The sequence below is a fragment of the Diuraphis noxia genome, unplaced genomic scaffold (genome assembly GCF_037042655.1).
Source record: "Diuraphis noxia isolate RWA-SAM2 unplaced genomic scaffold, SU_Dnox_SAM2 contig0005, whole genome shotgun sequence".
NCBI lineage: Eukaryota > Metazoa > Arthropoda > Insecta > Hemiptera > Aphididae > Diuraphis > Diuraphis noxia.
Window position 1 is genome coordinate 11,934,950 of NW_028301715.1, and position 19,629 is coordinate 11,954,578.

A 19,629-nucleotide genomic window follows, 5' to 3' on the forward strand; every position below is an offset into this window, starting at 1 on the left:
TTTTAGTGTTTCTTCGATTGGTAATGGTAAATGGAAAGTTCTTCCAACAACTTTTTCAATCATATTACACCGGGGTTGTTGCCTACCAGAAATAGACTCCATTCTAACAATAACTTGAAAAGCCTTTGCACGTTGAATTAATATCTTTTCAAAACTGTTTAATGACAATATAACATCAGGTATTGATGGCGAATATAAATCATTAATTATACTGGTGGGTGGTATTTTTGACAACCGTAACATTTTTAAACAATATTTGCAAATAAATTCATTTGGAAAGCCATATGTAGAGACTAATTCTAAAAGATTATTTCAAATTTCATTATTGACAGAAGTTTTTATATTCATTATTGTAATAACTTCTCTATGAAAACACAATTTATGACAACAGAAACACACGTATATGGGTAAGTCACTTGATTTTTTATAATAGGCACTAAAAGCTAGAGTGAACTTGTCAATTATATCATCTTCATTTTCAAAATTAAAATTATTTATGTAAAAACTATTTACATTTTGGATTGTGTGACTTTCTATAGTTTGTAATGTTTTTACATCTCCTGTGCAAAAAGCCTTGTCAATTTTTGAGATAATGTTTTGTTCTCTACGTAAATTATACACAAGTGTAACTATATTTCTTATACTTGGAAAATGTGTTCCTAGATTTCTTAAAACTAAAAGAGTAGAGCTACAGCTGAAATTCTGGTGACAAACAATTGAATGTCCTAACTTTGTAGACCTACTAAATTTGTTAGTACATAGATCAAAATTTTTGGTTTTATTAGGGAATTGTTCTAGCCTCAAGCTTAAAAGCAGTTTTAATATTTCTAAGAGTCTCGGTATAATGTAAGAACATTGCAAATTACATATGACACTATTACAGTGCCATGCAATTTCTGGACTATTAGCATTTATAGGAGGAAATAAATTAATAATTTGCCCTTTGTCATTGTTGGCGCTGAAAATTTTATCTGTCGAAGAATCTAGCCCCTCCAGAAGTCGTAGACAATAAAGAGAGTCTGAAATTCAGTTCTGAATTTGACAATTTGTATTATGAACTTGCTGCTTTTGCTGATGTATACCATTTTTCGCTATCTCCTGGCATGGATACTTCAACCGCCCAAGGTGCACCAAACCAAAGCTTAAACAATTTGTCCCATTATCAACTACCCAAACGGACGTTCCCTACATTTTCTGGAGTTCTGACTGAATGGCAAGGCTTCGAAGATCTATTCAAATCAATTTTGTCCCATGCACCTGATCTACCTGACGTCGAACGGTTTGAGTTTTTAAAAACTTCTTTACAAGGTGAAGCTCTGTCATTGGTGGCACATCTTCCGTTAACGTCTGCAAACTATAATAAAGCTTGGGAGGTGTTACGGGCGCGTTATGGTAATAAGCGAGATTTGGCCCGGCTTCATTTGGACGCGTTACTAGCACCTCAAACAGTGAATTGTAACGACGCATCATCTATAAAAACTCTTCTTACGACCATTCTTGAACACACCGCGGCATTGGATAACCTAGATTTTGTAACTCGGCAATGGAGTCCTATCCTGGTTCATATATTTGAGAATCACCTGGATTATGACCTTCGTGCGCGATGGGAGATCACAGTTGGAGATCGCCATCAACCTTCCTTGAGTGATTTTGTAGATTTCTTAAGAAGTCACGTTCGTTCAGCCGAGGCTCGTGCTGGCAATTATTCGTCAAACCTATCCTCTGGTACCTCAAATCAAAAACAGTCTAATAAATCACATACATCACACTCTCGTCCAATTTATCGACCAAAAGTGATGACCACCAATACAACACTACCTACTGAATCGTATAAGAATGTACCTGTCATCAGTAAATGCCAGCTTTGCAATAAACCACACTCGATTCGACAATGTCAACTGTTTATTAGTAAAAGTCCTTCTGATAGGTTTCAGCTTGCTAAAACACACCGTCTCTGTATAAACTGTCTCGGCTGTGGCCACTCGTCTGCTGCTTGTCCTTCAAAATTCAAATGCCAATCGTGTAAGCGATCACACCATACGTTGTTGCATTTTGAATCAACTCCAGCCGCGACTGTTTCTCAACCTAGTGGGTCCATGGTAGTTCAGTCCAGTGATCCAACAAGCACAGTCACGTTAGTCGTAAAGGATCAGCCCCATAAAGTGGTGTTATTATCAACTGTGCTTCTCGACATCTGTGCTGCTGACGGTCGTCATCATTCGTTTCGAGCCCTCCTAGACAGTGGTTCTCAAGCCAGTTTCATAACGCAAAAATCGGCTGACATTCTCATGCTTAATCGCCGTCGTTCACCTGTAAATATAACCACGTTTGCCAACACGAATACTACTCCTGTTTGTGGAGCATCGGTTGTAATGGTGACGCCTCATGGAAAACAATCGCCCATCCTAAGTGTTGACGTTTTGATTGTACCACACATCACAGGCAAGACTCCACAAATTTCGATCAAACCTGGAAAATGGACACATATCCACAACTTGCCCTTAGCTGATCCGTTATATCATCTTCCTGGTGAAGTAGATTTTCTTTTGGGTGCCGACATTCTGCCATCCATATTGTGTGACAGTCTCGTATCGGGTCGTGTAGGTGAGCCCACTGCATTGAAAACTATATTTGGTTGGGTTTTGTTTGGGCCAACCACTTCAGCTGCACCTTTGTCACTGACCACAATGTGTGTGTCAACCTCCATCAACCTTGATGCGACTTTAAGAAAGTTCTGGGAGCTGGAAGAACTGCCTGTAGTTCACCACTTCAGTCCAGATGACGAGGCTGCAGAAGAAATCTACATATCTACTACTACTCGAACCAGTTCCGGTCGTTTTATGGTCACCCTACCTTTTCGAACGCCATTTCCATTGCTAGGTGACTCTAAATCACATGCTCTTCAACGGTTTAAGGCGCTTGAATTCCGTTTAGCTCGAAAACCCGATCTGCGTCAGCAATATGTTGAATTTATGCAAGACTATTTGTCAAGTGGGCACATGGAACTTGTACCATTCAATGAGCGGGAAAATCCATTAAATTACTATATACCCCATCATTGTGTTATAAAACCTGACAGTAAGACAACAAAATTGCGTGTGGTGTTCAATGCATCAGCTAAAACTTCTATTGGCGTTTCCTTGAATGAGAGTCTGTATACTGGTCCAAAGTTACAACCAGATATCCAGATAGTACTACTCCGTTCTCGTCTCTGGAAATATCTCTTTATGGCTGATATCAAGCAGATGTATCGCCAAATTTTAGTTCAACCACCAGATCGAGATTATCTGAGAATCCTTTGGCGTTTTTCACCCTCGGTTCCCATTGATGAGTATCGGCTTTGCACAGTAACATATGGGACTTCAGCCGCACCTTTTCAAGCGCTGCGAACTATTCGTCATCTTGCCACACTCGACGGTGCTACATGGCCGATAGCTGCACATGTGTTGCTCAACGACACTTTTGTCGACGATATTTTAACTGGTGCTAACTCAGAAGAAGAAGCACTGAAATGTCAAGATCAGCTGATAAATCTCTGTGCACTTGCACAATTTGAACTCCGCAAGTGGGCCAGTAACAACGTAAACATTTTACAAATGGTCCCACCAGAAGCTCGTGCAATGTCTGTATCAATTTTGTTCAACAGTGGCGAACTATCTGATTTGAAAATGCTAGGGTTAAAATGGGACCCATCCGCTGACACCTTCTCCTTCCGCGCTCAGCCATCAGCGACTCAACCAACAAAACGATCTGTTCTTTCCGATATTGCCCGTGTGTTTGATCCGTTAGGACTATTAGCTCCCATGACTTTTTTCACAAAACATGTCATGCAGCAGCTGTGGATTTCCGGTGTCAATTGGGACGATCCACTCCCACCTGATATTGCAGCTTTGTGGGCCCGATATCAGTCCGAAATTCAACTCGTTGAAACCATTACAATTCCTCGTCGTATAACCTATGATCATGCTATTTCTGTACAGCTCCATGCCTTTTCCGATAGCTCTGAAAAGGGCTATGCCGCAGCAATTTATCTCCGTGTGACGACTGTAACATCAGTTCATTGTCACCTGATAACAGGAAAATCGAAAGTTGCCCCAATAAAGCGTTCCACAATTCCCCGTTTGGAATTATGTGGTGCCGTTTTAGCTGCGAAATTACTCCGTATAGTTTCTGATGCGTACACTGATCGTATAACTATTGATGAATTACACGCCTGGACTGATTCCACCACAGCTCTCGTTTGGATCCGATCGTCCCCTCATCGATGGTCCACCTTTATCGCTAACCGAACCAGTATGATACACAAGTTGAGCTCACCTGCAATCTGGCGCCACGTTCCAACAAAAGATAATCCCGTTGATTGCGCCTCACGCGGCCTGTTTCCATCTGATCTCTTCAATCACGCATTGTGGTGGACTGGTCCATCGTTCTTGTTAAGGCCTCCAGATGAATGGCCAAAATTGCTTTTGACTGAGCTTGAAGACTACGACGGGCCTCCTTCTCATGAAGCTCGACCACCTACTGTTCTCAACGTTGCTGTAGACATTCCGATTATAAATTTGTTAAATCGCGTATCTTCATTGGAGAAGATCCTTCGTGTAGTCGCGTACTGTTTTCGTTTTTCCAAGCCACGGTCTGACGCTCCAACTACCAACGTTATAAATGCCGATGAAAGAGCTGGTGCGCTCACCGCTTTGGTATTCTTAGTTCAACGTCAAACTTTTGCCGTCGAAATTGCAAATCTGTCAAATGGTGTTCCCTACTCAAGATCATTTCGACGTTTAGACCTATTTCTCGATCCCGTTGGTATTCTCAGAGTGGGCGGTAGGCTGCGCAATGCAGATATTCCGTACATTCACAAGCATCCAGCACTTTTGCCTTCTCGTCATCGTTTAACGGAACTAATAATTGATCACAATCATCAAGTATTGAGTAATCCTGGAGCTATGACACTCCAATCACATTTACAACGTGAGTTTTGGATTCTGTCAGCGAGACAAGCTATTAGATCCCGACTGCGTCTATGTATTCCATGCTTTCGCACAAGACCTCAATCGGTGCAACCAAAAATGGCTGCTCTTCCTAAGTACCGAGTACAACAAATAAAGCCGTTTGCTATAACAGGCGTTGACTATGCTGGACCGATAGCTGTCAAGGGCTCCCGTGGTCGACCATCCTCCAGGAACTCAGCCTACATTTGTTTATTCGTCTGTACTGTCACCAAAGCATTGCACATCGAGCTCAGCTCTGACCTCTCAACCGAAACCTTCCTGTTAGCATTCACTCGCTTTGCTGCTCGTCGGGGACCAATCAAAGAGGTCCATAGTGACAATGGTACTAATTTTGTTGGCGCTGCGAACCTCTTAAATCCATTGCATACCTTCATCGCCTCAGAGAAATACCAAACTAGCGTGCGCAACCATTTGGCAAAACACCAAACAACTTGGTTTTTCAACCCTCCGTCATCTCCTCACTTTGGGGGGCTGTGGGAGGCTGGAGTAAAGTCAACTAAGTCTCTAATCTGTCGATCCATTGGAACACACTTACTCACAAGTGAAGAATTGATCACTTTGCTTGCCAAAATTGAGGCCACGCTGAACTCCCGGCCTTTGTGTGCCCTAAGTAATGATCCTAAGGACTTAGAGGCGCTGACACCAAGCCATTTTTTAACACTGGAGCCTTCTACTTCTCTCCCCGACCCTGATTTGAAAAATGTATCACTCTCCAAAATGCAACGTTGGCGCTTAGTTGCCGACCTTCACCGTTATTTCTGGACCAGGTGGAAGAATGAGTACTTATCCACTCTGCAGCTGCGCACAAAATGGTCTGATCACGGAGAACCGCTGAACGTTGGAGGTCTTGTTTTAATAAAGGAACCCACACACCCTCTGTCTTGGCGACTCGGACGTATTGTGCAACTCCATCCTGGACAAGACGGCGTATCACGCGTTGCTACTGTCCATACGTCATCTGGTATATTGACTAGGCCAGCTGTTAAGCTGTGCCCATTGCCTCTTTGTTGAAGTTCCTTCAAAGTGGGCGGTGATGTTGGCGCTGAAAATTTTATCGCGATATGCTAATGCGAGCGGTGCGCGGCAACGTGGAAGTTCTTATCGGTCTGTCCACTTTTTTCCGTCTTCCCCGAACACCACTCCTTCTTTTTGTGTTTTTAATTGTCAAATTATTATACCTGTGTATTATTTATTCTCTTTGTTTATATGTTCTCTGTGTTTTAATTAATGGTCGGTTATTGCCGTACGATTATTATCTTAAATACCATATGTTCCTATCAATTATTATTATTATTATTGTTATTATTATGCGGCCAACGCCCTAATTATTATTATTATTAATATTGGCGTCTCGGTGTCTACGTGTTTTTTTCTTATGCCGTATATGGTTATGTTGATATTCTCTAAGCCGCTACTGTAGCGTTGTTTTGTCGTGCTGAATTATGTAGTGTTTTCTTTTGTAAGTCGCATTGAGCGCAATCATCAATTATTATTATTATTTTCATATTGTTGTAAGATTTGGTTTATTCGTTGTCAATGCGAATCGAAATTTCATTATATTTGTCTCGCCAGTAAGGCGTAAAATTCATTGGTGTTGTTTTTACTATTTTATTCATCACTCGATTTGTCGTGTGTGACTATCACTACTTCGACTCCTACTTAAGGTTAGTACGTACTCATATATATTGCATACCCGTCGATTACGACTTCGGACTGTTCACCGTTGCGTAAGACCGCCAGCACTAGCCGTGTTGCGTGGGAGGCCACCCAGGTTGACAAGGTCCTCAGCTTCCTCGAGTTCCTCGAGGCCATCTTCATCTAAGCATCGTGCTGTCCACACCCGCGTAAGACCGCCAGCACTCGCCGTGGTGTGTGGGAGGCCGCCCAGGCCGTCCAGACCAACGTCATTGCAAGCCAATCACCTCAAGACCTCATTAATTTAAGTTTAGTTTAAGTATTGTCCCTGACTTGTTGTGAGCTCTGTGGTCATTGCACCAGACCGGATCGACCACAGAGACCCCCGCCCATAACTAAACTGTCACATCCTCTTTCCATTGTACATTAGTTCCTGTCCACGTCGTCGTTGTTCGTAGTGCATTTCATATTGCCTATCCTAGAGAGTATAAGGCGACGGCTCTTTAGTTGCCTACCTACGCCCCTTAACAGAGTCTTATACTCTTCGCTCTCGGACGTTACCGAGTGGTCCTTCGGGTACCCCAACATTTGTTGGTCGCGTACAGTCATTTAATTCTAATTTTTCATGATATGATTCAGGTAAATACTTTATAAGCAGATTCAAAAAAGTATGGTTCAGTGTTTTTGCTATGCTTTGACTGACCTAGTATAGAACACAATAAATCAAAATTTAATTGTTCATTTTTTGACACAGCCACTGTGTAGTTGATACTTGAAATATGCGTTTTTAAGAGTTTAACATTTTTAGTATACGTTTTTATACTGCTATTTCTTTGAATTAAAACCCATTTGATCATTATTTCAATAATGGGTCTAGTTTTTCCGAGAGGAAGATTCAAATTGGGTATTAATTTATTAGTCCACTTTTCAAGTGAACCTTTAAATGCAAACATGAACCTTTAAATACAAACAAGACATCATGCTTTTTACGTGTACCTGGTTGGGATTTATGAACAGTTCTATATATTTTTTGATAAGCGAGAGCTTCATCCCGATGATTTAAATAGTTTTTTCGACGTTTATGTTTTATTTTCCTTAAAGAACAACGAGTCATTCTCAAAATTAATTACACACAGTTAAAATAATAATACAATACAATACAATAATACACGGTTAAAATAACGTGCGTGTATTTGAGGTTATAACTTATAATACGTCAGTCAATAAAACATAATATAACGCTGGACTTGCAAGAAGGACGACGGTCGACGCAAGAAAGAACAATATTGATAAATGATAATATACGCGAGCCGTTACGTATTAACTGAAAACACCGCCACCGCAAGCGCTGTGACAAAGCACGCGCGTACGGTAAGTGTGTGTGTGTATCTCCTCAGTGGGCGGGGAACTTCTGCGGGCCGCAGGGAATATTATCGAATAACATTTTCTTTTTTTGCCATAAAAATTCATAATATATTTGGCTATAACTCCATTTATAATGTTCAGATCGGATTAAAAAGTGCAGCATGCACTTCTACGGAACATTTCCAATAAGATTGGTGCATTGTCAAACTAAATTATTGTACAAGAAATTAGGTATGCATTGTCAACTATTTTTTTTCGTGATTTCAGATGCTTCCTGTAATTATTATACCCGGCAGTGGTCGCGCGTTGTGATTGCCGATGCGTTCATTTTAAGGCGTTTTTTTTTTTATACTTAGCGCGACCCTGCCGGGTCGTTGGATAGAACGGCGTGCGCGTTGAGAATAATTATTGTCGGCGGCCCGACGTCGTCATGGTTATCACGAAAAGTAACTTATAACGAGTTCTAGTAACTCGTTATGGTACTATGTGTGAGATTCATTATGTCGGCGGTCCAATGTCGTCGCCGTCACGAGAAATGTAACGTACCTATAACAAATTCTAGTGACTCACAATAGAAAACGTCGTGCGCGTTGAGAATAATTATGTCGGCGGTCCGACGTCGTCATGGTTTTCTCGAGAAGAAACGTATAACAAGTTAGAGTTACTCGTCAATCGTCATCATAGTACGTTGTGCGCTTTGAGATTAATTATGTGGTTGGCCTGACGTCGTCGTCGTCATAAGAAAAGTAACATATATCAAACTCTAAGAGCGCTTTCAGTCGAGACACTTTGTAGCCGGCTACTTATGTCTGAAAAGAATCGCGCGACTAAGATAACATTGCTATAAATATACTCGTACACACGAGACACAGACACGGACTGTGTGTCGCGCCACCGAATCGGCTTGTTTTGTCCCCGTCAGCCACCAGACACTGATTCTAGTGGCCGGCTACAAAGTGTCTCGTCTGAAAGCGCTCTAATAACTCACAATAGAACGGCGTGCGCATTGAAATTAATATTGTCGGCGGTCCGACGTCGTCGTCGTTACGAGAAATGTAACTTATAATAACTTCGAGTTACTCGTAATAAGTTGATGTGCGCGCTGAGTTTAATTATGCCGTCGGTCCGACGTAGTCATGGTTTACTCGAAAATTAACGTATAACAATATTTTGAGTTACTCGTAATATTACGGCGTGCGCATTGCGAGTAATATTATCGGCGTGCCGACGTCGTCATCGTTACGAGAAAAGTAACGTATAACAAACTCGAATAACTCGCAATAGAACGGCGTACGTGCTGAGATTAATATTGTCGGCCGTCCAACGTCATCGCCGTTAAGTGAAAAGTACCATAACAAATTCGAGTTACTCGTAATTAGTTGATGTGTGCACTGAGTTTAATTATGCCGGCGCGGCAGTCTGACGTCACGAGAAAAGTAACGTTTAACAAACTCGAGTAACTCGCAATAGTACGACGTACGCGCTGAGATTTATTATGACGTCGTCATGGTTTTCTTGAAAAGTAATGTATAACAAGTTAGAGTTACTCGTAATAGTACGGCGTGCGCGTTGAGATTAATATTGTCATATTGTCGGCGGTCCGACGTCGTCGTCGTCACGAGAAAAGTAACGTATAACTATTTAGAGTTACTCGTAATAAGTTGATGTGTGCGATGAGTTTAATTATGTTTTTGGTCCGACGTCGTAGTTGTCACGAGAAAAGTAACGTATAACAAGTTAGAGTTCCTCGCAATAGAACTGCGTGCGCGTTGAAAATAATTATGTCGGCCGTCCGATGTGGTCGTCGTCACAAGAAAAGTAACCTATATCAATTCCGAGTTACCCGTAATAAGTAGATGAGCGCAGCGCGCTGAGATTAATTATGTCGGCGGTCCGACGTCTTCGTCGTCACGAGAAAAGTAACGTATAACAATATTTAGAGTTACTCGTAACATTACGGCGTGCGCATTGCGATTAATATTATCGGCGTGCCGACGTTGTCGTCGTCACGAGAAAAGTAACGTATAACAAACTCGAATAACTCGCAATAGAACGGCGTGCGCTTTGAGATTCATTATGTCGGCGGTCCAACGTTGTCGTAGTCACGAGAAAAGTAACGTATAACAATTTCGAGTTACTCGTCACGTGACGATGATGACGAAGCTAAGAAGCAATGCTGACATAATTATTAATTAATAACATTGCGCACGCCATATTATTGGGTGTAACGCGAATATGTTATACGTTACTTTTCGTGTGACGATGATTACGTCGATATAGAAATTATAAAAGTCGTATAATAATATATAACATCTGTGGATTTATCGAATTTATTTAATATAACATAATCTATGGCGATTATCAAAGTCATTGAGGAAGACGCAATCGCTTAAAGATTCTAACATAGTAACATTTCAATTAGATAACAAAATAGACATGAACGAATCATGGTTTATTTTTCATAAATCACATTTTTTTTAGACTTCTGATGCGTTTCTGTGTCAGCGTCGGAGTGTAGCGTAGCGGACCCCAACAAAGCCCGGAATAATTGATGTTTATGGTAAGTTTCTGAGCTTTCAACTTCCTTCTAGTCCTTATCTCCTAGTATTATAAAATACTATTATCAAAATCATAATTTTCTGAATCTGTAAACAATATACAAACTGTTGTAACATAAAGTTCATATAAACATGAGATCAAGATAAAATTATTATTTACCTACTACAAGAGTCGGGTATTTTATCACAGTAGTTTCCATTGGTACCCACTAGCTCAATGAAATGTTGTGAAATTTCATTGATAAATTCTTTAAACAAATATAATAGTAATATAGCTTGTAAAAATCGCAACTTTGTAGCTACTAAGTACTTACTGTTCTCATATTTAGATATCACTGAAGTTATAGCATTTATCCATCAAATTGCTTTATTTGTTATATTAACTTCTGCATCTTTAATAGCTGTAGGTTAGTTATTATGAATGCTAAAATGTATTTTATTGTTATAAAATAGAACATATATTATTGACATTTATAGTTATTTACCTATAACCTTTATTCTTCACTTAATATCTATATCATAGGGACTTATAAAATTATAATCTTTTTAATACACCTAAAACCGTATGGCCTAAAGACTTAAAGAATTGATAACTGAGTGTTGAAGTACCTATCCTGACTATGGTTATACCACTCCTTATGAGCTCTTATGAAAAATGTACTAATTATTCATCACATATAGGTATAAAAAATAATGTACCTACCTAACAAATACACACATGAGTTATTATTTTCTTCATTATTTTGCATTTATTTTTTTTTATCTAGGTACTTAAGCTTAAGGTAAATAACCTAACTTTTATTTATTTTCTAAAACTCAATATTTCAAAAATTAATAAAGAATAATAATTAAAATCTTCATGAATTATTGAAATAAAATAAATAAACAAACTTTAAAAGCAATAATAATTAAACTTTGTGTAAAAAATTATTAAAATAAAAATGAGCCGGTACCATGCAAGCTTTTAGTAGCCAATAGGTAACTTGTCGTCGCTAATGAAGACATTTTATATCTTTATATTCATATAAAATTAACAAGTTCTTGAATAAAATATTTAAAACACATAGTTATTAGTTATGTACAATGAAAATTAAACATTAAACGGGATGTCTAGCTATATATCGTCTGTAATGGTTAAAATAAATAGGTCATACATTATTGTTGAACATTTTATTGAAATTTCAGAGATGGTATTCGTCAGTGAAAATGTATCAACTAAATATCATATCAGTTGTGTAGCCTGTGTGAAATGTGTTAATGTTTCGAAGATGAAGTTTTATAGTAGATTCAGATATGGGGTGAGTAATTTTCTATTTTTCAGTAGGTTTTTTTTTATATTGTTAATTTATTAATTGATCAGGGGATAAATTGCCTATAGTTTTTAAATAAATTGTTTTGTAACCACTGGTATAACACTATTCCAGTTATCAATAAAACTATGATAAAAATTAGGAAATTGGTCAGGTATAAATCTTTAAAATTTTTTTAAAATATTTTCCTCAATGATATTTAAATATTTTCACCAATTATCAGGTACAATGACCTGTAGGACTATAGTGACTGGGTGTGAGAGTGATGAAAGGGGGGTGGTAGAGAATAATAGGGATAGGGAGAGAGAGTGATAGTGAGAACTAGAGTAAAGATGTGGGAGTGAAGGAAAATAAAGGCGAGAGAGAAAAGGGAAACGGTGTGAGTGAGAGATAGGTGAAGGAGAGGGTGTGATAGATATAGGGTGAGAAAGAGGTAGTGTTAGGTGGAGATGATTAGGTTAGGTGGGGGAAAGGGAGTAGTTAGGTAGAACAGTTATGTTAACAATTTCGAATGCGTAGGAAAGGATCTTTAATTGTAAAGGTCATTGGACCCTTTGAGTGAAACTACCAGGTTAGGTAAGGTTTACAACCTTCGACTTATGGGATAGAGTAAAAAGAGATGGTTGGTTATGCCGGTTAAGAGGATGTCAGTGCATGATTATTGTGAATGTAATATTTGCTATGTGGTGCGTGGGTCAGAGAGAGAAAAAAGAAATGTACTGACATCCTCTTGAGTGTTATCAGGTTGAAAAAGCTGTTGATTGTTGATTGTTTACATAACTTTTAAGTTATAAAAGTGACTAAGTAAAAATAATGATTTTGGTCAGTATATATTATGTTATAATATCAGATCAATCAAATAAATTTATAATCTTTAAAATAATAAACATTATTTTTATTTACAAATTTATAATGTTATACAATTAAAAATATATTATAGCTTTTTTGTCTAGAACAAAAAAAAATGAAAAATAAAATAAAAAACATAAAACATGTTATTATGAAATATAGATACTATACTAATAATGAAAAAAAAGTATTTGAGTTTTCGATTAATTCATAGTAAAAAACAAATTATAATAAATTCTCATTCATAAAATATTAATTTAAGAACTTAAAATTTAAAATAAAGTATTTACAGTCAGTAAATAATTTATAAGACTAGACTTTTACTGTTATTAAAATAATTAACTTAAAAGTAGATATGATTGGATGTAAAAGTAATATGTAATAATAATTGTAAAGCGAGGATATTTTTCATAACATAATTATTCAGACTAGATTTCTTGTAGAGAAAGATATTTCAATAGAATATGGTACCTATAATAAAGGAATGTTATTTTTCTAAAAAGAATTAACTAAGGAAAATAATAAAGCGGAACCATATTTTCAGGAACGGTAAAAAAAAAATCAAACAGTCAGTACAAATTTAACAAATTAACACAAGAATTTTTTTTTTATGTTGAATAGTTAATTTTTGTGGGACAATTTAAAAAATTCTCAGCAAGCAATTTACTAACATCAAAATCAATATTTTTTCAAAAATTACAACTATACTTTTAAATGGATTTTTATAGTGGATTAAAAAAAAAAAAAATTGATGTGCAAATTATACATTTTGGTTCACTGATTTATTTACTATGGTACTCATAACTTTATAGTAAATTTACTAACATATTAGATTAAAATAATTGTATGGTACCGAAGTAAATTAACCAGTGAACTAAAATGTATGATTTGCAAATAAAATTTCTTTAAGTATAACGCTTCCAAAAAAAAAAAAAAAAAAAATAAGCACAATGCATAATAAGTCCTTGTTCTATAGTAGACATAAAATAAAAAGTTGTTTAATAGTAATTTGTCCAGATAAAACAAAATCATTTTTTAGATCGAGTTAAGAATTATAAAAATTGCTTTACGAAGTTGAAAGCAATTTCTATCACTAGTTTTTAAAAATTAATCCAAATCTACATACTAAAGAAAAAAATATGATCGGCAGGTGATAGGTGATTTTTTTTAGAAATACAGGCATTTTTAAATCTATGATTTTAATTGATAACCTAACACCTATTCAATATTTTAAGTGAAATACATATTGTTATTAATTATTATTATCTAAATAAAAAAAACAAAAAACGTACTTGAACTTTATGAAAATTAGACATACACAAGTACTCATTATCTCATATAATACAATATGCTATGGTTAAAAAGTAAATTTGGATGGTGTGGTACGGTGGTTAGCCGCAGTGACTTACTTGTTCTGAGGTTAACGCATCAACCGGCGTCACAAGTTCTCGGATGGGCGACCACCTGGATTCTTAGTGACGAATCCTCGTCCTCTTTACATCATTTTTTTCAAACCAAACAGTAAAACCAGACTATGCAGTTGACGCATTGCAAAAAAAATTTGCCTCTGGCCTGGTATAATATGCACACAATAGTCGATTGTAAATACTAAAAATAACAATTCTATTTAGAATGAAATAGCAAATATACACAAAAGTGTATTTTGGGGCCTGGTGTGGCGCGGTTGTTTGCCATGGTTAAACATCGCCTGGCGTCAATAGCTCCTGGATGGGTGACCACCTAGGTTCTTAGTGACGAATCCTTGCCCCACTTGCTCACGTGTTTCTAAACAAACACACGTTATGTGGCCATGGTTGCCAATAGTTTTGTTAATCATGTGTATTATGTAATATTAAAAATAATATGAACCCAATTGTACATTATGGATGTCTATATAAGATGTTATAGTTCATAGTTCAACTTTTCTATGCCTAATAATAATTAACAATAAGTATGTAATTTGAGATATATTAGATGGTTAAATTTTCATCTGGACACTTTAAGTTTATCACAAACAAAATACATACATTGCGACTTGAAAAATTACCTATCACACAGCAAAGTGTTATGTCGAAATAATAAATAATAATATTTTATAGTAGAAAACATTGTGTAAAAAATTTTTGGATTATTTCATTTAAAAAATATTGAAAATAGTAATAATTCAACTTCTGGTGCTGAGGGTCGTTTTTAGGTGTCATATAAAAATAAAATATAATTGTCATCATGCCAAATAACGTTTCTGGGATCAAAAAAGAATAATAACTTTAATTTTTGTGTTGGACGAGCAAAGTATTTAGGTGATAACCCATTTATGTACTTATATATTTAAAAATTGTTTTGCTTTAATGAGGAAGTGTCTCATAAAAGTGCAAAACATAAAAAAATTAAGTTTGTAATTCGGAAACAATGCATACAATATACGTCCAATCATACTACAGAGTTTAAATCGTATTTGTTAATTAGAACTTGATGGTATGTACTATGGATGCACATTGCACCTATATTCATTACAGTTCCTCACATATATATGCGGTTGCACTCATGGTACCGAACTACTAAAATTAGTAGACTGAAAAATATTTCAAGAGGCCCATATTTTAATAATTCAAGGTATTTCTAAGAGGTTAACAATCAATAGAACAACTTATATAACTGTCAATGAATTACGATTAAATTTAATATATAACAGAGTCTAACCAAGTGCTGTCAAATTCTATGTTCTCAATGAACAAATAATTGTACATCAATTTTTTGGTTTTAGGATGAGTTTAGGGATTGTGGATGGAAGTCATTGGATTGGTTACAAAATGTATTTTTACATATTTTAATAATTCAACTCTAGTATATTTTTGTGTACACAAATTTAAACTTTAAAAACTAAATTACTCATAAGCAATAATTAAATCTTGATTTTATTACTATAAATATTTTTGTTGATATATTTACCTTGAGATTACATACTGCTGACTCTAGTGTGTATTCTTATATCATACATTTTTTAATTTTTTTTTTTTTGCTACTTGAAAAACACTTGCCTGTGGGCACCGCACCCCGCTTCCAATTTTTTTTTCATTTATCAACTAGTTTATTTTTGTGTACACAAATTTAAACTTTATTAACTATTTGCCCTATAAGTAATCATTAAATCATGATTTTAGTACCACAAATATTTTATTTATATCATAAATTTTCCAAATTTTTTTTTTGTTACTTGAAAAACTCTTGCCTGCGAGTACCACATCCCCATTCCCATATTTTTTTTTTCATTATTAAACTAATTTATTAATTTGTCCACAAATTTTAACTTTTATAACCATTTGCCCTATAAGTAATCATTAAATCATGATTTTATTACCATAAATATTTTTGTTGATATAAATATCTTGAGATTACATACTGCAGACTCCAGTGTGTATTCTTATATCATACATTTTCCAATTTTTTTTTTTTTTTGCTACTTGAAAAACACTTGCCTGCGGGTGCCACACCCCCATTTCCATTTTTTTTTAATAATTAAACTAATTTATTATTTTGTACAAAAATTTAAACTTTATTAATTATGTGTCCTATTAGAAATCATTAAATCATGATTTTATTTCATTAAATATGTTTAGATATTTATTCTCATTGAGATAACATACTGCAGTCTCTAGTATGTATTCTTATATTATAACTTATCCTAATATTGTTTTTTGCTACTTGAAAAGAATTTGTCAGCAGGTAACACACCCCCACACACCCCCGTTACCATTTTTTTTTATATATATTTCAACTCTAGTTTATTTTTGTGTACACAAATTTAAACTTTATTAACTATTTGCTCTATATGTAATCATTAAATGATGACTTTATTACTATAAATATTGTTATTGATGTCTTTAACTTGAGATTACATACTGCAGACTACAGTAAGTATTCTTATATTATATTTATCCACATTTTTTTTTTTTGCTACTTCAAAAACTCTTGTCTGTGGGCACCACAACCCTCCTTCCAATTTTTTTTTCATTTATCAACTAGTTTATTTTTGTGTACACAAATTTAAACTTTATTAACTATTTGCCCTTTTAGTAATCATTAAATCATGACTTTATTACTATAAATATTGTTATTGATATATTTACCTCGAGATTACATACTGCAGTCTTCAGTGTGTATTCTTGTATCACACATTTTCCAAATATTATTGTTTGCTACTTGAAAAACACTTGCCTGTGGGTGCCACACTCGCATTCCCTTTATTTTTTTTCATATGTCAACTACTGGATTGCATAATGCAGTCTTCATTGTGTGTAATAATAATATCATAATTTTTTTGAATTTCATTTTTTAATCCTTAAAAATAATTTGGCTGTCGGTGCCAATCCCCTCTTTCCATTTTTTTTTCATGCTTTGGTTCTTGTTGATTTTTATGTTGACAAATGTTAAACATTTATAACCTTTTTTCCTCAAATACATTGTTCTATCATGTTTTTATTATTCTCATAAGGTTATTTCATTTCTTTTGTCTAGAATTACATACTGCAGTCTTCAGAATGTATATTCTTATATCACAATTTTTCAATTTTTTTTCTGATCCTTAAAAACAATTTTCCTGTGGCCACCAATCCCCTCTTTCCATTTTTTTTTTTATTATTTAGTTCTGATTGATTTTGTGTACACAATTATTAATTATAAATGTCTTTGTACCACTAATTAATTTTGGTCCATCATGATTTTATTATTCTCAACAGTTTATTTCATTTCCTTAATTTAGCATTACATACTGCAGTCTTTTGTGTGTATTCTTATAACATAATTTTATCCAATTTTTTTTTCCTTGAAATCAATTTGACTGTGGATGACAATCCTCTCCATTTTTTTTTTTTTTCATAATTTAGTTCTGATTGATTTTTGTGTATACAATCTTTATTTTTAACTTTAATTTTTATGTGTATTCTTCTATTATAATTATTTCCAATTTTTTTTTTTTATCCTTAAAAACAATTTTCTTGCGTTCTCCAATCCTCTCTTTCCATTTTTTTTTCATACTCTTGTTGTAGTTAATTTTTATGTACACAATTATTAATTTTTATTTCTATGTACCACTAATTAACATCTATCCATCATGATTTTATTATTCTCAACAGTTTATTTTATTTTTTTAACTGAGCATTACATACTGCAGTCTTCAGTGTGTAATCTGATATTATAACTTCATAACTATTTCCAATATTTTTTTTGTTCCTAAAAAATGAATTTGCCTGCGGGTGGCAACCCCCCCATTCCGTTTTTTTATTTCAAAATATAGTTCTTATTAATTTGTATGTACATATAAGTCATTAACTTTAAACATTAAAGTCTAAAAGCCTCTAAATACATAATTCTAACATGATTTTATTATTCTCAAAACTTTATATATAATTAGGATTACATACTGCGATTTTCAGTATGTTCAGTATTTTGAGTATTCATATATCATAATTATTTCCATTTTTTTTTTTTATTTGATCTCTAAAAACCAATTGCTTGAGGTCGCCAATCTCCCTTTCATATTTTTTTTTCATAATACTTCTGTATTGAATTTCAAACATTAATATCCATGTGCCTTTATAAGTAATCATTTGCTGATTACGTTTGTCATCCTTTATCATAAATTCAGAAGTGTAGAAGGAATGGCCTATTAAGTTTAATTAAGTATATATATAATATATATATAAGCAACTTATCGTTCGCCTCCGAACTCAATGAGTACATCACGCAGTCAAACTACCAAATAAAAGACATGTCTTTCTCGACAAAAACATTTTTTTATTATTTTTGCACTGCGTCCGCTCCTACGATAACGCCAGTTGTCAGCCATGACTTATAGTCTGTTGGATAAAGGTTAGGTTAGATCAACATTTGATGTCACAATAATACACATAGACAATTTACAGTGCATGCGCACAACTATAGTAAGAATAAAAATATAGTGACACATAATAATTTATATATTAATTTATTTATTTTAATAGTAATATAACTCGCCACTGGCCAGAAATATACTAAAATATTATAATATACGAATTTGCAAAAATGTAATAAGTCGCGTGACGATAGTCGCGTCGAACCGCAGACAATCGAACCATTCAGAATGTGCGGTTTGTCGTAGGAGATAAAACGTATCTAATGTCGAAACTGGTCAAACTAATTATGACTACGATGACGCAGGACTATTGCGTTTGCGTGTAACTCAAATATGTAAAACGTAACATTTCTTGTGACGACGATGACCTCAGACCGTCGACATAATAAATCTCAACGCGCACGCCGTACTATTGCGAGTAACTCGGAATTTTTATAAGTTACTTTTCTCATGACGACGATGACGTAGGACCGCCGACATGATTAATCTCAACGCGCATGACGTTCTGTTATGAGTTACTAGAACTTGTTATACGTTACTATACGTGATAACCATGACGACGTCGGATCGATGACATAATTAAACTCATCGTGCGCATCAACTAATTACGAGTAACTCGAAATTGTTATATGTTACTTTTTTCGTGACGACTATGATGTCGGACCCCCGACATAATTAATCACAAAGTGCACACCGAACTATTACGAGTTGGTACTTGAACTTGTTACACGTTACTTTTCTCGTGTTGACGACGACGTCGGACCGCCGACATAATTGATCTCAACGCACACGCCGTTCTATTGTGAGGAACTCGAGTTTGTTATACATTACTTTTCTCGTGACGACGACGACCTGGGACCGCCAACATAATAAATCTCAAAGCGCACGCCGTTCTTTTGAGAGTGTAGTGATCACGTCGCCTACAGGTATCAGTAGTCAAGGATGATGTTTGGAAGGTGACTCTTGAGTTAATTACACAACGTAGAATTCTTCTTGATTAGATTAATTGT

At 35.3% G+C, this 19,629-nt stretch overlaps 1 long non-coding RNA gene across 2 annotated transcripts in view; it reads left to right on the forward strand.

Annotated features, from left to right (window-relative positions):
* Positions 1–19,629, forward strand: part of LOC149054906 (uncharacterized) — a 56,176-nt gene that overhangs the window by 24,159 nt on the left and 12,388 nt on the right. The window contains exon 4 of one of the 2 annotated variants that reach the window (XR_016192027.1): positions 10,494–11,113. The exons of the other annotated variant lie outside the window; for it this stretch is intronic. This is a non-coding gene — a long non-coding RNA (uncharacterized LOC149054906). Of the gene's footprint in view, positions 1–10,493; positions 11,114–19,629 lie in introns of those variants that run through there. 2 annotated transcript variants of the gene reach the window in all.